At 38.6% G+C, this 20,601-nt stretch overlaps 1 protein-coding gene across 2 annotated transcripts in view; it reads right to left on the bottom strand.

Annotated features, from left to right (window-relative positions):
• GRID2 (glutamate ionotropic receptor delta type subunit 2) overlaps positions 1–20,601 on the bottom strand; it is a 763,919-nt gene that overhangs the window by 161,434 nt on the left and 581,884 nt on the right. The window lies entirely within an intron of this gene.

Here is a 20,601-nt window from a genome sequence, read left to right as displayed (position 1 = left end):
CACATCAGAGTATTTAGAAAGGACTGCAACAGATCATGAAGAAAAAGGAAGTCAGCTACGAGATGCTTTGCATTGGTGCTATCGTATTTCCTGGGCTTCTATAGACAGAAGCTTTTTCTCAGGGATCTCTCTAGGACTAATTGCCTTTCAATTTGAATTTACTAGATACTGATGTTACATGATGGTAGATGCTTATCTTGTGAACAAAGAAACAGACCAACCAAGCACTCATCCCTTAGCACCACAGACAAACATTACTGGTTTCATTTTTGGAATTCATTATCACATTCATCTGGCCTGTACAATTACCAGTGTTAAAACAAAAATCCAACACAAGGACAACGACTGACGTCAGAGGACTTTGGAGCAGAGTCTCACTTACGGCATGTAAACTAATTGCCAATGTAAACCTGTCATAGAGTCAAAAAGGCAGGCACTTGCAGGTACCAGTTCTTGCTCTGAATTGCCTTCTCCATGGACTGTGCATGAAATCTATGGAGGGATGCTCATCTTCTCACTTGGGTAGATAACTTAAGCCTCTAAACCCAGGTGGTTTTCATGTCCCTATTTAAAGGCACAGAAGAACTTGCTCTGACAAAAACAAGATTAACATCAGTAGGTTACTGCTGGGCCCAGTGGCCTCTACTGATACTAGTGTCTCAGAGAATTCATCCCTATAATTTGAGAAATATCACCTGTAAAACATCCAAAACACTACTGTACTTTGATGCAGAGTCACAGAAATGGCGAGGTGCCTGAACCAGCTGAAGGGGTCTGTGAAAGAAGGAGAGTACGTTTGCTGACTGTGATTGAACACAAACTTACAGAAAGCATTATTCTCAGTCCTTCATGGGAAAAGCCTTTGTATGTGTGTTACGTAGATCTTCCAAAGTGAGACAGAAAACAAGGAACAAACCCTGAGCACACACATTTAACAATTTGAGAAACAGAACATTTGAAATATTTGTTTTCTTATTACACCCACTAGGCTATTTTAGAGCAACTTATAAATTATTTAATTTCAATATATTTGTATCAATTGATACAATATTTGTATCAATTTCAATATATTTGAAGATGCCCCCTTAAGAGATAGGTGCCTCAAAAAGTAAAAAAACCAAACCTTTCTGCAATAATATAGAGGGTAGGTTTGATTTGATGGTCTTAAAGATCTTTTCCAACCTAAGTGATTCTATGATTCCATGTTTCCCAAAAGAAAATGGTCTTAAAACAACGTAGTCATTTCTGTCTGCCATTTTCAGAACTGTCCTAATTCTTTCCACTTTGAAGTTCAGGTTATACTACTGTCAGGGAATGAGCAAGAATAACGCTGAGCATACTTTTAATCTCAAGTAATAACTTAATCAAGGATCTACTGGATTCAGAACTCCAGTAGAAATCATTGGAAGTAGCAATAGGATAGGAGGAGGAACTAAAGTATGAGGCATCATATTAATCTCTTGCAATTACTCATCTTTCCAATAGCTATTTCTGAGTAAAAGCACAAACTGTCTCTGCTTGGTTTCCTCACTTCATGTTCCCATCTGATCACAAAGACCAACCACGGATGATAGCGGCCATCTCTGCTTCTTCTATACCTCCACAGCGTGTCTAGCTGTTCACCGCAGTACAGATGGACTGCTGACATGGTCCAGGTCCTCATCACTCCTTTGGCAAAGCCCTCCAACACTTGGGGCTGAATAACCTAACCGCTGAAATGTGTTACCTGTAATGGTACAGTGAAACGTAGTGAATGTATTTTGAAGAGTGTGCACTGTACACTGTATGTGATAAACCACTGCCTTCCTATAAAGCAAAGCATTTGATAGTCTATGTTTTCTGTACTAAAAATATTGAAAACGGCACTAAGTTCAGAACAAAAGTGCATTAAATTAATTCGGTGATTGTCGTTCTTAGTCACATAAAGAAACTAATTAGAACTTAGATCCAATTAGCATATCCAAATGTGTTGAAAGTATAATTACCACAGAAACAGCACTGCTTTTGCCAGATTTAAAACCCTAGGAAGTTACTGAATAGCCTTTGTATCCTTTTGAGGATAAAGTCAATTTTTAATTATGTACATTAATGTCTACATATTTATGTAATTAATTTTTTAGCCTGACTCGTTCTACCTATTTAACAAAAAAACCCAACAGAAGTGATTCCTGGAAATTTAGTGCAGCACTACTTTTCCTTTAAAAAAGCGCATTTTATTTTCAATTATTGTTCATTTAATTTTCAATTCAATTGTTCCTTTATGTAGCACAGTCATGGAGCAGACAAATGTGCAGTGCCTTGCCAATAAAGTTGAAATTGATTTTGAGTGGGAGTTGCTTACTGTTATTAGGTGAAAATGAATCGACATTTATTGATGACAATTTGAGCTTGTCATTGCAGCAAGGAGCAAATGTAACTATTGCTGAAACAGCAAGGTGGGGGTGGTATGAAGGTATCTCTTCAGCTCTACTTCTCACTTAACCACTTCTGCAAAACATTTGTTACTTCTGCATTTACTTCCTTTTTCCTTTGTTCTGTGTCTAATAGTTGAAATGAGAGAATAGATCAGGCAGTAACAGAATCTCATGTTAATTCTGGTTGATTTGTGTAGAACAATGTGTGTGATGGGAACTCTCTATTGAACACAGTTCTTATCTTCATACCATATGAATTTTGTCATTTATAGTGCTTTATACTTCCAGTGCATTTTCTTCTATTTATTCTAATGACAGGATTCATTCTGCTACATTCAGATATAAAATGATAAAGACAGAAATGTTGTCAATGCTCCGCTTCCTTTGATATCCAATTTAAATCTCTTTCTGATCATCCCACCTCCCAGCCTGTTATCCCCTCTATTATCATTATTAGAATAGGTTTCTCCTTTTGCAGAGGTGCTTCTTCATTAGAAATTTTTTCCTATAGGAATTATGCGTTATGGAAGGTCTGTAATTTATATATCGATACTAAAATAGGAAAAATCTATTTTATGTATATCTGCAATTTCCAGACACTGATTTATAAGGAACTCAGAACACTGAAATCTATAATGCTTTTACGACAGAGCTTACAGCCAGATTTTCTCCTCTACTTCCTATGAAATCACTGAACTCTGCCGAATACCTGAGAGCTTTCACTTCTTTTTTTTCTGGCAGAGTAAAAGCAGATTAAAATTGTGCACATTAATTGAGAAAAATACATTGGCCTGGTATGCTCACAGTTGAGGACGATCACAGAAAATCAGTAAAACCAGAACACTGATACAGCTGCATACTTAAGTGCTTGTCACTACAGGAGAGTGTAGAGCGTTCTGTTACTTCAATTAATAAAGAAAAAATACAGGATCCGGTTCACCCAACACTGCAACGCAGCCACCTCTGAACTCAGACTGCATCACAGCAACACCACAAGACAGTCAAGAGCAGAAGACACCCCAGAGAAGCTGCACGGGAAATCTGAAGGACAAAACACTGTAACATCTGCAACTGGAATCGATCAGGACACCAGGATTACTATTACTCCTCTTTCCTTTATTTTCCTGGCATTTAAAGAAAAAAAAAAAGAAAGAAAAAAAGAAAAAGAGAACAAGATCTTGGTTTTAACACAGACAGCCTGACAAAACAGTTCCAGTGGAAATACCCACAATGGAGTGCTGCTTAGCATTAGCAGCTCGTAAGAGAGACGGTCACCCACAGAAATACCCGCCTCCTCGCCTACAGTACCCATACGTTCTTCAGAAATCCCCTTCTCAATTTTCACACAGGTCCAACCTGCTTTAGTAACTGACTTCTTCCAAAATACGACTTCAACAGAAGAAATGCACGTTAAACAATGCCCTTTTCCATTCCAAAGCATAATAAATCCACACAACTGGAAAAGACATCATGAAGCTGTCATGAAACAGCACTCAGCTAGGAGATTCTAACTCCCAGGTGGGCTGGGAAGACTCAATACACAACAAGAAATAATGATGAAAAATGTGATGTGTGGATTCAGCATTTACAAAATTTGCTAGGACACCAGTTTAGTCAAAATTCAAGCAGGACAACACAGAAATAGTTTTGCACAGAGTATTCCTGATGCCTCTTGCTAGCTATTGTTTAATACGTCCAACAGTGACTGGGAAACCAGACATCAAATCCTATAGATGAAAGACTATGTCTCACAGGAGAAACACCATAAAACACATGTTTCAGTTGTCATTCTGATACCGTCAGTAAATGAAAGATTTAGTTGGACACTGTTACCTGGTTAAAGAGTTCAGTTCAGCTCCCTAGCCAGCACCCAACAGCTGGTCAACCAAATCTGCAAAAAGTCTGATGGCCAGGAGTTAACTGAGGACCTTTTTACTCCTGGGCTTGATTAAAGAAATAAGGATCAGTTTTGTTCTTCACAGCCATTTCCTCACTCGACTGGTTAGCAGGAAAGCTTTCTGTGTTTCACTTCTCCCTTCACTGGAGCTTAGGTAATAGTCAGCAAATAATGTTGTTAAAATCAATAGAAAATACTGTGTTCAACAAATTGGATAATGTATAGCAGCACTTGTTTCTGTGTGGTGAAACCTATATAGTTCTGTGCATTCAGTTAATTATTTTGTACAGTATGTTTTATTGCTTTAATTTATATCTGGACTAGAAGAAATGACCTGCCCCCGGACTCACGCTGTTATTTTCAAGCTATGTTAGGAGAATGTGAATACCCAAGTTTAGTTTTATATCCAGTGGCTTAAGGATTATAATTGCAGCAGTCAAGGTGGTCTATTTGTTTTATTAACTGATCATAGGCTCAAGTGCAAGTGACCTAAGTAAGAATTTCTTTCCTCAAAGCCAAAGCACAGGGCAGAATAATGCTGCACACAGTTAATAAAATGTTTTGCTTTGAGGACTGCCCAAATTTCCTTTTCTTATTGAATTGAAATAAAGAAGCTAGTAGAAAGTTACCTGCTGGTAACCTGCTGTTTGTTTACCTACCGGCTCTTGACTTACTATTTTCTCAAGGACTCATGCACACAGATTGGCGCCAGAAGTTATAATTGGATGTTTTAGACCACTGACAAATGTTGAATATATGGGGGAAAAGAGCAGAGACTGCATACCTGCTCTCACACTGTGTGCTCCACTCATGAAGCTCATGCTTAGAGCTTAGGCTGAGCTTCCAGAGGAACTCTAATGGTATGATTTTTGGAAAGTATAGTACATTGCCACATCTCAAAGATAATGAGCCATCTCCCCAAGCTGGTGGTGTCATTCTAATGGTCCCTCACTTTTTTCCGCCCTTCATCTCTAGCTTACTTTATTACTACTTTCCCTTTTGCTTGAAATTTGGTGGGTTTAATCTATCATTTCCCATTTCTAAGTGTCTTCTCTTTTATCTTTGGAAAACACCCTTTTTCCCTTCTCTGGTCCTCTCTGTGAATACAGTACTCCCAGCAGTTCCCTAACCTGTGGTTATCTTGCTCTTTCCTATATTGCAATGCCTCTTGTCATTTCTCTGTGTACTTTCAGCATACTTACTTTCCTCTTTGCTTTTCTTTCCCCTGATCTTCCCTGCTGTTTCCTGTGCCTTCTTCCTGCCTTGCTCTTTTTGTTTAGGGCTTGGGTTGGAAAAGGGACGTCACCCTTCACTTGGCGACTACACTGTGGATCGCTGTGCAGGAAAAGCTCCCGTGGAAAATCCCAGTGGTGCTCAGGGATTGCTGTGGCAGCAAGCATTCACAGGGAAAGTACCTGTCCTTCATTTGTCCTGTACCACAACCCAGGGCATGCAGAAAGCACATGCATGCAGGCTACTGGCGTGTTCTGGAATTGCTTGAATGCCAAAATGACCTTTGTGAGGAGGCAGGCTTTGTTCTCCTTTTGCTGAAAATTGAGGTAAGAGTGTAACAGCTGACAAGAGCATGTTGCTAATGGCTTGGGCTTTGGTCAACAGAGAGGTCGGTAACCACCTGAGATGAGTAACACACTTTTCAGACTTTATGATTCAACTGGGCTTGGCCCTATATCACCTAGAATACAGTGTGAACAACAGGAAGTTGTGAAGGAAAAAAAACACCTTCACTGAAGACAGATATTAGTCATTAAGTATAACATCTACTTTTATGTGATTTTTTTAACAGCATGTTTTACTGTCTAGAGTGCATGTTATCACCTTGTCATAGTTTATCAGGTGATGTAAATAAATTAACTTAAAATTACCTAAATATGCCCTTCCTCCTAAAAAAAAAAAAAAAAAGAGCAAGTAATACTATTTCCCCAAAACACACATGCAAACACTCTTTTCTCCTCAGGAGGCAAAACCTCCTTTAAACTATCAACTTCTTCATACTGCCAGAGTAAAACTCATGAATATCACTTTCATTTTACACGGAAAGCTTGCTCACTAATGTCTGAATTATTCCAGGGAAATTGATAATACCAAGTGAGTTCAGGTTTGTGTGCAGTTTAAATACAGTCACTTTGATTTTTAGTTGCAAATCCTCATCTGCTTTCTCATTAAGCATTTTAAGAGTTTAAAAGGATGTCTTTTATCTAAATCCTGTAAGGTCTGAAAAAAATTTTAAAGAAATCAGTGTTTATAATTGAACTTTGTGCATTTCATGCTAGGACACCACTGCATCTTTATGAAATCAAAGAGGAAAATATTCAAAGTTACTACTCCAGCTCATATTGGATTGCAATACACGGGATTTCTGTATCATAGTAAAACCTTTGATCAAACCTGATCAGTGACGAACAATGAAAAATATTGATTTCCACTACCTTGTGTGAAGCTCCCTCTCTACAGGTAGCAACAAAACATGTGTGGCACATTACAGCTTCTCACCAGTTCCCTGGGAGTATATGAACAGTCTTCAATAGACTCCCAGCTTTCCCTTCAGCTTAGTAAGGTGCTTTTTGGGAATTTGATTTTTCAGAAAAGGATTGACAAAGTGGAATATCAACAGAAACTGTTAGCACTGTTGCAGGGATCAAAAATGCTGGGGGCAGCGTTCCAGAAATAAATCAAAATTGTAATGGCGTAGAACAAACCCATCACTGTTTCACTTGGAGAGAAGTGGGCTTACGGAGCGGGATCCGTAACAAACCCAGTCCAATAAGCCACGTAAGTGAATCCTTCAGAGAAGAGTAAATTGGGCTATGCTTAAACACCCTGCTTCCGCAGCAGACTGCTGCCAGGGCTGAGTGACTTGGGTACCTCCACACTGCACTGCAGTCAGCTCTGTCTCTAAGCAGGCACGCTGAGAAGCACCTTGGCTTTTTTTCTGCAATGAAAAACTCCCCTTGAATATAACCACAGAATTAGCAGTCAGAGAACTGCAGACAGAATTAGCATACAGAGAATTGCGCATTAGCTTCATCACGCTCCAAGCTGGGAGGAAAAAGAAAGGCTGTGGTCTCGCTCCAGCCCAGGAGCTGCGGTAGTAGAGCCGTAGCACAGACCTGTGCTTGTACTAAAGGAATCTGTGCTTGTTTTAAAGGCAGCTGACAAGGAACTCTGTGTTTAGGAAGACGCGTGGCCCAGTGATGCTACAGAGCATCTGGACTAATCTCAGTGGCACCTCTTTAGCCCTATTTTTGAAGTGTAAGGAGAATTATCACAGCCCTGCTCACAGAGAAATGCATCAACAAACTCTACATCTGGTTATCTTTTCACATGAAGCACAATGTTATGGAGTACACTTTTTCCAGGTATAGCATATGGGAAGCTCCCTTTCTCTTTGGCAGGCTAAAGGATTTTAAATGAAGCAATACTCCACCACCACTTACTCAAAAGTAGATGATTCATTTATTTAGCTACTGAATGTTCCTTGAGTAGTGCTGTGCTGTTTTTCCTGATGCACGAAAAACAAGAGTTGTGTTCACAGGACTTGGGTAAAGGTTGGGAAACGTTCCTAAGATGTACACACCATGGAAATACATGTTCTGAAAACTTTTTAATGAGGATGCTGTCATTTTTAAATATACACTTCTACTTAGCATGTTTGGCATTGCTACATAATTCTTAACTTTATCATGTAATACAGAATAAGAAACAGACAGAAAAACACATCCCCTGCCTTACTCAAGCGCCTAATGTATGGGCATGAAAACACTCTCTCCAAGTCCCAGATACAAAGTCAAAGAGAGGAATATGTGATAAGGTACTATTTTTATCCCAAAGACCGTGGGTCCCTGTTTTGCCAGACACATTCACCCTCTCATCACCAACGTGAAAGGCAAAGGAATTAGTATGGAGGTAGTGTGAGAACATGCACCACTGTTCAGTACAGATGATATACATATCTTAAAGCATACCTGTACCTGTCTAGAAGCTGTTCAAACCTACACAACACCAAAGTAGCTTACGCTCTATGTCCTTCAGCACAGCAGAATTTTCCAGCTCTTTCTTAAATGTAGTATAAAGAAAGATTCGATGAGAGCATCTCCTATTCACACATGCCAGTGCAACAGGCTTCCCAAGCACGGGGACTATGAAACACCTGCTCACAAAGCATCAACACCAACCACCAAAACCAAAAGCTGATGGAACATGAGAAATTCACATGAAAGGCCAATTTAACTAATTTCCATTTTATATATGCATATATGAAGGCACTTCTGAGAGTGCCTAAAGAATGAAGACCTTTGCTGAAAAGGGTCAAACCAAACCAAGTTGTTATTCAAATACTGCCTTCAAATTTCTCGCTACAGAGAAGCTAACGTGACAATGCAGCAAGCGTAGCACTAGATGATAAACTGCTTTTTGTTGATTTTCCAGATTCCCGTGATACTTAAATGGGAAATGCAGAGATTGAAACAATCTTTGCTTACACATAGATCAATACTCCATTCCCAAATCCAGGATTTATTCTCGGTGTTGGCAGAAAAAAAAGAGGCTTGCTAAGTTGAATATGTCACAAACTTACTAGCTGGATGCTGGCTAGTAAATTAATGCAGCATTTTGTCACTGATATGTTAGTATTATCCCAGTATAACCTACTCTCACAGGGTGTATGGCTAGAGTGTCACCAGTTTTCAGTGCGTTATGGACCAGATATTACAAATGATTTACTGGACCATATATTTTTGAGAGTTTCGTAGTAAAGCAAATGAGGTTGTGGTGTGCTTTTTCCACTCCCTCAGCACAGAGCAGCTTTCTTAGGAATCAGAACTGACAGTGAAGAAATCAAAAAACTTAGCACAGCAGTGACCAAGCAGAGTACCAGTACCAAGCAACAGCTGAGAAGGAGCAACAGCCTCTTCTGAAGGTGTTTTTGGACCATGAGGCTTGGGAGAACAGAAAGGTCAAGTGAGAATGTGAGGAAATGGTTGCGGACAACAACCTGGATTATGAAAGTTCCACTAAATGCAACTTCAATGAGTGCATATGCGTTCACCCAGTCTCCTAAAGACCATCACAGGGGCCAGGAGCATTGTGCACTGGCAAGTCCTTGAGGAACCAGGTCATGGTCTGTCTCATACCAGGGGTCTCTCTTTCCATTGGGTGCAGAAAATCCTTTTTAAAGATTTTTGCTTGCAGATTATTTAGCCTTAATTCCAAAGCACAGGCCTTTTCAGCATCAATAAACTGTTACTGAAATTATTTCTGTGCTAGAGGCCCTGACAGAACTGCTACACTGATAACCAAATGTTATACTGATAATGATCAAAAGCAATTTCCTCTCTACCAGCACTATAAACTCACCTTCAGCACAGACAATACATTCAGCTTCTTTCCTTTCTACATACCACAGGACATCTGCTACATCATTACGTAGCAGAAAGGCTGTCCCTAAGACAGACCTGTGCTCCTACAGACTTCTGATGATGCCCTCAATGACACCTCAGAGGCATCATCACCTGTCTACCAGGAATAGTGTAATTCTGATCGCACAGTGGTTTCTCCTGGTGGTGATTCTGCACAGCAATCACAGCTGAGACAGACTGTACAAAACTGTTTAAAGTGTTTATGTTACACTTGTGCACATTATACAACAGATATTGTTTAAGGCAAGTTTGGAGCCCACTGTATTTACTACTAATCGGTGCTCCACAGAAGGATATCTAAACCCTAGCAGGATATGTTAGTAGCTAGTTCAATGGAGCCACATAAATGAGCGCGTGCTTTTGTATTAGAGAAACAGAGGCATGAGTGAGTATAGATTTCACGCGCTGAAGTAAGGGTGGGGAAAAAAGTTGCTTATTAAAGAAGGACTCAGATGAGTAGTATAACTTTTCTATATGCCTATTATTTACTATAGAAAATATAAAAAAAGCACCACAACAAAAAAGCATTTCAGAGGCAGGCTATGACTCTTCCTTCAATGCATAAAAAACTACTCTGACAATTAGACACAAAGTTTCTAAGAAGTCTCTTAGTAGTGCTAACAAAAAAAAAATAATATAAAATTCTCAACCATCCGTTGAACAAAACTCGAACGTTAAAGAATCATGGGAAGGAAAAAGCTGAGTTTTGCCTACCAAGACAAAATATTTTGTTAGATTGCTCTGAAGAACCTGAATGGCTGACAGTGTGAGTGATTTTACAAACTCATTGCTCCATACAGCGCAAGTATTTGCTCTTATTATGGTAAATAAGCTTGTCAGAACAATCTACATATCATAAACATCTAAATGGCAAATGGTATGCATTAGAATACCTGAAGATTTAAACAAAGTATCCTTGTGGAAAATAGTAAACCATTAGTTTAAAAGATGAATTGACACTTCTAATAAGCCATCTCTAGAATAGCTGAATCAGTAAAATTTTTTTTATTACAAATGGAAATCACTGCTTTAATGACACTAGAATTTGCCACAAAACTAAATTAGCGATATATCTTAGTAATTAAAACTACAGGAACACATTATAAATCTATCTTGCAAAGGATGGGAATTATATTTGCTAGTACACTATATTCCCACAGTAGATCCTGTTTAGCATACACAATGCTGAAATTGTGTAAAGAAACTAAGAACTTTAAACCACTGAGATTTTTTTTTAGTTAGTTTAATATTGCAAAGCTTCTTCTAAGAATATGTGGCATATATGGCAGTGATTGTTTAACCAGATAAGTAGTTATACTGTGCTCATCACCACAGTGTTTCTAGGATTTAATTTTAAGGGATAATATCAATTTTTAAATCATCTTTCCATTTGAAAAGATCCACCACTTTTAAGAAGGGAGAAATGCCTACCTTAAGACTATATTAACAAATCAGTAATTGGGCTCAAATTGCCTTCTTGAGCACATTACAGCTACTATACTTGCCCTTTGGGCACATTACAGCTACTACACTTGCCTTGATCTCTTGTTGCTTCCCATTTTCAACAGCACCCACTCGATGTGACTGTAAACAATGTGAGGTAGGAACTACGTTACCATACGCATCCGTAACCTACGTTATAGAGCTTTTCACTGTAATTGTAATTATCATTAGAGATATAGCCAAAATCAAGTACTATGTTCCTCATTTTTCCGAGTTTCAGCTATACCTTGGTTTAAGTTGCCTGCCTGGTAGCTACCAGGTTGTTTCCCCTGTATAACCAATTACCGAGAGGTCAGAAATGTCCAACTAGTCTCTGTCTGTATGATCTAGCCGTGGATATGCCAGAATCACAGCCTTTATGCTAAGCTGATGAAAGTCAGTATATACTCTACTTCTCAAGAGAAGAGAGAAATTTCTTCAGTTGGAAAGGAGACTTAAAAATAATAATATCCCTCCAAATGTTAAACACAGCCCAGGAACAGAATTCTGGAGTCCTGTTTCTCAACAGCCTGTGGGTACCACTGCATTATCTTTCAATGTATACTTGAAGCTTTTCACTGGGGACACTAATTATCTTTCAATCAGGAGGCCCTAAGGTTAACAGTCACACTAGAGACGGTGTAAATATCTTCAGGGATAAGAGTGAAGAGTGCTTGCTTGAAAGCTGACTCTTGTCTGAGTGTTCATCTCCATTATAGTTATCACAGAGAATTGTACTGGTTTACATAAACTGAGAAAGCAGACTTTATTACTAGAGTTTCAGAATTACACAAACTTCCCCTATGTATTACCTTTTTTTTTTTTTTTTTTAAATATCATGGTCTTTTAAAATTTCACTGTCAGACTAACCTCCATCTATGCAATCCTGGGTAATATGCTGCAAGTCCACTACTTCAGCCTGAGTCAAAAAAAAAAAGTCAAAATAGCCTATTACCTGGCGTGGCATCTATCCATTGTCTAAAGTGGAGATGAAGGCTATTAGCCCGTCAGCATTAGTTCTGATTTAAACACTTTGCTCTAGACACTTTCATTAACTGTGTTGACATAGCCATATATTATTCATTTAACCTCCACTTCATTGCACTCCTAATATGCAATCATGTTTTGCAAATGTGAACCTGAATATAAGGCATTCAAAGCTGGAGACTTGGTTGGTGTAAGTCAGAGTATTTTACTGAAAATAAGCCTCATTAGTCTAGCTGAGGATCCAACCCTATCTCTACGCCTGCAAATGCAACTACATTTCTTCCTAGAATAGGTCCTGAATATGTCTCCATTTTTAGTACAACACCCAGGATTTATGCTTGGCTCACTTTTCATTGCATTAAAACACTCATTAAAATGAGAATTTGTACTGTTATCGGAAAGGTAAAATGCTTCTATGCAAGATGCACTGAAGCTAAGTGAATAATTCATCTATTTTTCAAATATAAATTTATTCATGGAATAATATCCTCTAATAGCTCCTGTTATGGAGATTACAGGCAGTTTCTCCAGAGCATTCAATAATCAGAAAGCTATGCTGGTTTATTTAGCTGGACACATTGCCCTTACAGAACATCTTTGTCTCGTGATTGGACTATCCAGTTTCTGGCATGAACAGCTGCATTTATCAATTCAATTCTTACCAGCTTTAGAACCCAGGAAAATACAGACCACATACTTATTAAAGTAATCATTAATAGTAACTTAGTGTAAGCCTTACACAGCACGTGATAGCCCTACTCTCAGTAATTGTCACTCAGAGTTTTTAGCAAATCTAAAATCCTTGAACAATCAAAACTGAGTCCTTAAGCAAACAAGTGGTAAATCCAAGCCCCTAGCACCCAAACAACCCTAAACCAGTCTAGTTGTTTTGTGGTTTCTTTTAAAGATAGATTTGAAAAATCAGAGTAGTATTAACAGTGTATTAAACTATAAAGTATTCACTAATGTCCTTCTCCTCCAGCTAATGGGATTCATAATTATCTCACTTCAGTAGCTAAGAGAATTTCCTCAATATTTCTTTGCAGTTACTTCTTACATGCTATTTCCCTGATGAAAACAAGCTTTAAACCACTCCACCAGGTCTATTCCTACCTTTAATGCACTGGCATCTTCTATTCCAATCTCCAGACAGCTATTAGGATCATAGCTCTTTTGAAAAAAATTCTCTAATCAGCCCAGTCTATTTCTGTGCTAATTATCACTATGCTCAGACTGACTATATTGAACAGATAACCTTAACATATACACATTATTTTGAATTGTGTAGGCTGCTGTCTCCCTGCTCATACAGAAGTGTCATTGTAGCTCTGCTGGTGTAATTCTATGAACAGGCTAGGCTTGTAGAGAGAAGTAATGTCTTTTATTAGACCAAGAGATATAGTCAGGGGAGAGAACAAGCTTTGGGCTCAGACGACTAATGAAAGTCCTCTGAGACAAAAAAGCTTTCTTGTTTTTCCTCCAACTGTATTATTTAGTCTTATAAAAGATATAAACTTTTCCCTATAGGCCTGACTGTCCTTGGTTATAATAGATTACTTACAACAGAGATAGGTCAAAAAAGGAGTTGTAGAACAAAATAAAGTAAACCAAAAAGCCCAAAACACAGTTAGGGAAGGTAAAATCATGGCCTAGATAAATAGCAACTCCTTACATAAAATTGCCTGCCTGACAGTCTGAAAGGTGGTCTTTTCAACCTTAACACCATGATAGGATTGCTTGCCAAGACTACTAACCTCTAGACCAAAACACAACGATCTGTTTTTTGGAGAGAGTGCACAGACAAGTTGCTAATTAGCACACTGTCAGCTATCTGCTGAAAGCAGCCAGGAAATTGGATGGCACTCTGGTGAAGTTATGTGCATCTAAGAGATTTAAGGATATGGAGGGACTGAAAGGGCTCCCCGTGCATATTCATAGTAAAGGAAGGCTATGGAAAATACAGGCTTGCTGGTCAATGAGCAGGGGACCTAGAGACAACAGAACCAGAAACAACTGAGGAACATACTTTCTTTGCCTGAATCTTTACTGGCAAAGTTTGTTCCTGGGCTTTCCAGCTCTTGCATTTCGTGTCAGAGTCTTGGGGAATGAAGAACTACCCACGATACAGGGAAATCGATGAGGGCATGCTTAAACAAGCAAATGAGTCCGTGGGCCCATGCAGGATATACCTGATAGGGCTGAGGGAGCTGGTGGATGTCACTACAAAACTCTGATGTTTGAAAGGTCATAGTGATGGGAAAAAGGCAAACATCACACCCATCTTTAAATAGCACAAGAAAGAGGACCCAGTGAAGCAAAGACTGGCCAACCTAACTTCAATTCCTTGAGGGATTATGGAGCAAACCCCTTTGGAAGGTATTTCCAAAGGTACAAAGAACAGGGAGGTGCTGAAGAACAGCTGGCAGAGATTTTTCCAGCCAAATCATGCCTGATCTGCTGATTGCTTTCTGCGCTGAGGACTGGCTTGACGGATGAGGAGATGGCAATTTGTTTGACTTTAGCGAGACTTTTGATGTGGTCTATATTCTTGTAGCCTGGGCTGCATTAGCAACAGCGTAACCAACAGAAAGCTAGGTTTGTGTAGCCAGGAGAGGAGGATACAAAGAAGAATCTTATTGCTGCCTGTAACTGATGGAAGGGAGGGCTACAGAGAAGGTGGAGCCCCACTTCTTAGCGGTGCTGGACAATGAAAGAATGAAAAACAACCGTCACAGGTTGCAGCAAAAGCAATTCTTTGCTGTTAGATTGACCAAACACTGGGAACAGAGGACCAAAGAGGTTTTGTTTAAAATAAACAGCTTTTGTGCCACTGCCAAACCATGATTTTCCCAAGGAAGGAAAATCATTGTAGATGTCATTACTCAAAGGTGATATAGTCAGCATGGTTGTCCTGGTTTCAGCTGGGACAGAGTTATTTTCTTTGTAGTGGCTGCTATGTTTCAGATTTGGTAGGAAAGGAATGTCAAAAATGCATATTGTTTTAGTTGTTGCTAGGTAATGTTTATAGTATTCAAGGACTTTTTTCAGCTTCCCATAGAAGCTGAGAAAGAGCATAGACAGAACAGTGGAATGTCCAATGGAATATTCTGTACCATAGGCATCATGCTCAGTATACAAATGAGGGTTGGCCGGAAGGCGGGAGTTGGTGATCACTGCTCCAGTCGGGCTGGGCAACCAATTCACTAGGTGGTGAGAGTGATTTTGTCTTGTATATTCTTTTAGAATTATTATTGTTTTTTCCTTTTCCATTATTCTTCTATTAAACTGCCTTTATCTCAGCCCATGAGGGGTTTTTTTTTTCCCCTTTCATCTCCTTTTCTCCCTCTTCTCTCTGCCCTTCTTGTGGGGGGAGAAAGGGGAGTGAACAAGTGGCTGCGTGGTCCTAGTTGCTGGCTGGGGGTAAACCATGACAATGGTTAACAAAACTAAGAATTAGGGAAAGAAGGGAAGGACATGATCCAGGTTTGCAGTCAGACAGCAGTAAGATGTCAGGCATAATCTAAAAGAGAAGCGAAGGATGGCCCTTTCCATCTGAAGGTGATGCTTTCTGAGGATCAAGGCAGGACATCCTGCCCGCATGCTTCACAGACAGTTGATACCTTTGAAATGGGAAAGCAAACTTCTGTAAGTAGGGCGAAGAAAAATATTGGAGACTTTAAAGCTTCTCCTTCGTCCAAGCAATTTCTACCTGCATCTTCCATCCAAACAATCCTCTTTTCCCACAAGACTCTGATTCTTCATAACACAGGTTATCAATTAATCCAGATTGCTTTTTACATTAGACAACTGCTCTTCTAGTTATTTGCAAATTTTACTAATGAAAGTATTCTAGTTTCTTGAAGAAGGCTGATAAAAATATTTAAAAGGAAAACAACCCATTTTCCTTGAATATAAATAGACCTCAGAACTAACAGCAGCTGGAATACAGAATCATAGCATAAATTGACGTATTACCAGGCAAGTATAATACATGGAGGTTTAATCAGTAATTATTAAGTTCATCCTATGATTTGTGCTATGAAGCGTCCTTTTTTCATTTGTTTGATATCAGCAATTTCAACTTCATAGGGTGAAGTTTTCCATACCAGATGGTATGGTTCAGGGTAAGATAAACTCTGTCATAACTCATACACACATATCATTTGAATTACAAACGCTGGTGTTCAAACAAATTGGTCATTTTCTAATTTCTGAGTACTATTCAGCCTTAGAAATGGTTTAAATCCTTTTTTTTAGTGATAATACAGTAGGTAGTGTTTTAGCATAACTTCGACCAAGTTCCCTTCCTACTATTTTTCTACTTGTTTCACACTTTCTAGCTGGAAATATTCCAGGTTATGTCTTCAACTTACGTTTGATTTTTTTTTTTTTTTTTAAACTAGGCCAAAAATTTTCCAACTCTTTGCAAAAGGAAGATCGCAGGAGAAAAAGTATTCTCCAAATTATAAAAAAAACCTAAAGGTTTCATGACCTACTTTTAATGCTATTTCGGACAGGAAACTCAATTCATCAAGGAAACAAACAATCTGTCAAAAGTTTGCATATGCTAGCTGAAGCACTTCTGAGACAGGCAAAGAGCTCCCTTTGCTTTTTTTACTTTTAAATTGTCCTACAACTCAGGTGCTAGATCATCTTGGTAAAATCTGCTTTATACAGATTTTAAAATCCTGCTAATATGCCTTTCCTTGACAGAATGGGACAGCCGTCTTAATTCATAGCTCAGAACGCTAGAATTAGAGCTTTAGATTTTAGCAGGCTTTTTAGAGAATGTTTTCAATCACACCACAAAAGGTACTTTTAACAGTATGTATTACTAGCATTGAAAACCTGAAATTTCCTGTGAACTTCATGAATTTGTTTCTGACAGATTAGATAATGGCTTGCTACTAATCAGTCATAAAAAAAAACCAACCCACAACACTGTTCTATGGGTTTGGTTTCTGCCATTTCTTCTTTGATGAAACAGTTCTTTGAGCATCAGGAATAGCTGTTTGTTCTTTAAAGCAAAGAACTCTTTTTTTCTTTTTGTTTAATGGAGCACAGAGTTCTCATGTGAAACACCTAAGGAAAAATGTCTCTTTGAATAAGATAAACTTGTCTTTTCTAAGGTAGGCTTGACTCAGTGATTTATAATTTCTCAAGGCATCAGGCTGGCTATTTTATTCTAACTCAAATTCTCCCACTTTGAAATCAATCATAGGCGCATATCATAATTTGAATTAATACCTTAAAAAAACCCAACACACCTTTCCTTAAATGTAAAAGAAGAAAAGATAAAGCAACTTCTGACACTCAAGAAATAATATCTTTTCTATTCTTTGGTTAGTACAGAAATTATAGTAAAACAGAATTTTGCAAACAGTTATATCTTTCACTCAGGTCCTAAATCAAAGACCCAAAAAATTGATGAGAGTCTACTGACTTCAGGCATCTCTGGATCAGAGTGCTCCAACTTAGGTGCTCGGCCCCATTTTAATTTTGCTCTTCTGAAATTCTCAAGGAACGTGGCTGGAAAATTCACTGTGAATAAATTGTCTCATGGAATGGACTGCCCCAGTTCCTAGTGATTTGTTCATAGTTTTTAGGTATTGACAGAATTAATAAAAACCAGAATATGGCAGAGCCCCAGCCTGTCGCTTCAACATTTAACTTTTTTGACTGGATGCCTGAAACCCTTTACCGGATCACCTTATAGGAAAGGACTCTGCGGCGCATCCTTGGCACAAGCATTTAGCAGAGAATTCCTAGCCAAAGAGGGAAGATGAGTTCCGATGGATGACTTCAAGCCATACCCAGAAAGTCCCAGCTCCAGGCCGTGCCATGGGCCTGGCAACAGCACCAGCATTTCTAACAGCCCATGTAGGCTACGAAGCTGCATGGAATGAAACTAATATCTGCAAATATTAATTTTGGACTCATGTATTGGTTTTAATCCCTGCACCTCTTAGTCCCAGCCTTCCTAGACAAAACACACAAACAAAACCTTCAGCGTATTGTTAGAATTTAGGAAATGAGTTAATAAGCAAAGAAAGTGAAATTCCATAAGAAATAAGAGGTGTGCAGTGGGACCACAAAGGATGGGATTAGTTGGAATACAGAAAAGCTCTCTCCTGAATTTTTTGTGTTAACAATTTTGTAAAACCTCTAATTATTACAGCGCAAGACCTGTAATTCTAAAATCTAGAGTTTAATATCAGGCTTCTTGGATTTGCTTTTGTTCTTATGCCAAGCAGATGCATTTGCTATGTATTTGCTATTCGCTTTCTCTGCAACAGGAAAACAGCACAACAAAAAAAGCCATCCAAAAACCGAGAAGATGACAGAAAAGATATTGTGTGTCATTAGAATAGTAAAATTCATTGCAGCTGCAGAAATCTGTGTAATCTGAGTTCATCTGCAAGTGTAGAGAATACACGGAGGAAAAAAAAAACCAACCAAAAAAACCTCTTTTGGCTCAGAGACAGGTTGCACGACATATAAATTAGCTAGTTCTCACAGACCTGTTCTTAAAGCTTATGGTGCCATATCAGGTACCTCCTTAAGATTTATGGATAATGGATGCAAGGTAATGCAATTTTAAATTTTTTCTTGCCCCAGTGCAATTACACAAATCCACCAAAGCCTATAAGCACAAGGAAACTGGACTGAAAAACCGTAAGTTAAAAGTGGAGCTAGGATTTTTCCTGTAATGAAGCTGCTGTCATCTTCCTCCAAGACACAGCTAAGATCAACATGAATCCTCTTCTGCAGCACAGAAGACTCTGCACTTGCAATGCCTATAGTCTCATGTGGGAGAAACTTAGGGGGAATAAAGAGCTTTCCACTGCCCCGTGTCCAGTATCTTGTCCAAATGAGCAGAATCAGGCAAAAAGGTGTGTTCTTGCAAAAGCGGAAAACACACACACACAAAAACCCTCAAGGAAAGACAAAAAAAGAGATCCCTGGCCAAGCGTTTCTAGATCTAATTAACTCAATGAAAATTCAATATCTTTTCATAAGTCTTCGCTATCTCCTTTGATCACTATCTGCCTTTTTATGACCCATTCTAAACCTTAAAGGGTAGGTTATCATCAACGTCACATTAAAGAATCACTGTTCCCTTTCCACCTCACACTCCTTCTTTTGAAACTGCAGGAATATAATGAACCTGTTAAAATGTATATAGTCAAAGGTAAAATGTTGACAGCTGTGATGAGAAGAATGAATTTCCCTTTATCTAGAAGTCATGCTTTTAAAGCCATGTAAATCTAAGAGAAATGTAGGAGTTGAATTTCTTCCTTGATGCAGTGTTCATATAAAAGCAGCAACTCAAACAGCCATGGTCAATGCTGGTGAGAACTGTAGTGCAATATAGACAAAGTTCTAACAATTCTTCCACAGGGCTCTTATCACTCCAAGTGATCTTCAAACACAATTCAGTAGGAACATGTTGGTAGTGATAAGATTTAAAAGAAAAGAAAAAGGATAGGAAAAAAATACTGCTTTAAAAAAATAAAATTATTTTCTTAATGCTGTCCAACACACAAGGAACTCATTGCCAAAGATAAACCAAGTGATCCCTATTGAGTGTGGCCATTCTGAACTATTACATCATCTTGGTCTGTATTCAAGTCATATCAAGAGATTCCAACAATTTGAATGGGCATTGAATTTAGCGCGTGAATTCCCATTCTCTAAATCAGAACAGATTAGCTACATTACCTCATTAGAATGCTAGGAGTATAGTTCCATAAACGCCTACCACCGCTTAAAAGAAATAAACTTTTGTGAATACTGAAGTGACACAGGTATTTGGTTAGATAACTACAGGCCCAAGTTTAAACTGGAACAGTTGAAAATAAGTTTTGTACCAAAATTTTCCATCTTTTCAGAAGTTTGTAACGTTCCAGCACTCCCTTTGCAGCAAAATCAGCCCTGAGCAGATTACCTAGAGTCTGAGCACTCTTTTGCTTCCTATGTACATGGAAAACTGCAATACTGACCTCACTGCCTTCCAGTACAAACTCCCGTGAAGTTGGCTCAAGCAAACACTCACACCAATTCTATTCACATTCACTCATGACAACACCAAACATCCTATTTTATGATATTTTGGTTTCAAACCTGTGGCTCTCAAAATTGCTGACAGGCGGTTGACGCTATGGAAAACACAAGTCAAACGTCAGATTACTTTTAGGAGAGTCTGAAAACTGGTAGATAACACAGACAGAATTCTATTAACACAAGGTGTGAGCTGGCCTGCAGAGTTAATGTAAGAATAGATTTCTCTTCTAAATTTTGTAAATTCAATTCCCACTGCTGTTAATGAGAACGGTGCATTTAATTTTCTTTATACAATATCAACCATCTGATATCACAAACGTGA

The sequence above is a fragment of the Rissa tridactyla genome, chromosome 5, assembly GCF_028500815.1.
Source record: "Rissa tridactyla isolate bRisTri1 chromosome 5, bRisTri1.patW.cur.20221130, whole genome shotgun sequence".
NCBI lineage: Eukaryota > Metazoa > Chordata > Aves > Charadriiformes > Laridae > Rissa > Rissa tridactyla.
The sequence above is the reverse complement of the archived record's forward strand: the minus strand, read 5'-3'. Positions and strand labels throughout refer to the sequence as shown.